This window comes from Macrobrachium nipponense, chromosome 4 (genome assembly GCF_015104395.2).
Source record: "Macrobrachium nipponense isolate FS-2020 chromosome 4, ASM1510439v2, whole genome shotgun sequence".
NCBI classification, from domain to species: domain Eukaryota; kingdom Metazoa; phylum Arthropoda; class Malacostraca; order Decapoda; family Palaemonidae; genus Macrobrachium; species Macrobrachium nipponense.
In genome coordinates, this window is record NC_061100.1 from 100,082,734 (window position 1) to 100,083,202 (window position 469).

Below are 469 nucleotides of genomic sequence, written 5' to 3' on the forward strand. Positions count from 1 at the left end.
CAATTCTGCCATTATTTTTAATAAAATATTATTATTATTATTATTATTATTATTATTATTATTATTATTATTATTATTATTATTTGCTCTATCACAGTCCTCAAATTCGACTGGTTGGTATTTACAGTGTGGGGTTCCGGGTTGTATCCTGCCTCCTTAGGATCACACTCTTCTGGAAGAGTCCTGGAGCTACTTCAGCCTCTAGTTTTTCCAGATTCCTTTTCAGAGATCTTGGGATCGTTCTTAGTGTTCCTATGATTATGGGTACAATTTCCACTGGCATATCCCATATCCTTCTTCTTTCTATTTTCAGGTCTTGATACTTATCCATTTTTTCCCTTTTTTTTCTCTTCAACTCTGGTGTCCCATGGTATTGCGACATCAATGAGTGATACTTTCTTCTTGATTTTGTCAGTCAACGTCAGGTCTGGTCTATTTGCACGTATCACCCTATCTGTTCTGATGCCAT